Genomic DNA, 552 nt, shown 5'->3' with positions numbered 1-552 from the left:
CCGCCAGGGCTGCGGCGAGGGACGCGTACGCCGCGGCGGGCTGGCGCGCGGCGGCGGCCTGGACGGCGGCCGCGGCGCCCTCCTGCTCCAGCGCATCCTGGGGGGCACAGGGCAGAGAGGAGGTGGCAGAAGTCGGCAGAGGGGCAAAGCCCGGGGGGGGGGGGGGGGAGGAGCCCATTCGAGGCTAGCTCGGTGCTGAGCCTGGTGGGTCAGGCGTCACACCACACGGCACTGGCAGCCGGGGCCGCCCCCAAACAAACACGGCTTCACAGCCGAGGGCGCGGGCAGGCGGCGGCCTCGACCCCTGCAGCCCCAGACGGGCCAGCCGGGCCCGCGGCCCCACCCAGCATCCCACCGGTGCCGCCCCAGCCCCAGCCCCGGGGCCCTCTCTCCCGCAGCCTGGCTGTGCGCCTCACCTCCAGCCCTGGGAACAGGTTGGGGTAGTCTGAGGGGTCAGCCAGTGCCTCTGCGGCCTTGGCGTTGATGGACGCCAGGTCAGCCTTCCAGTCCTGTGGGGAGGGGGGGTAGGGAGGAGGGGGCAGTGTGTTAGGG

Source organism: Monoraphidium neglectum (genome assembly GCF_000611645.1).
Source record: "Monoraphidium neglectum strain SAG 48.87 unplaced genomic scaffold scaffold04650, whole genome shotgun sequence".
NCBI lineage: Eukaryota > Viridiplantae > Chlorophyta > Chlorophyceae > Sphaeropleales > Selenastraceae > Monoraphidium > Monoraphidium neglectum.
Note: the sequence above shows the minus strand (reverse complement) of the source record.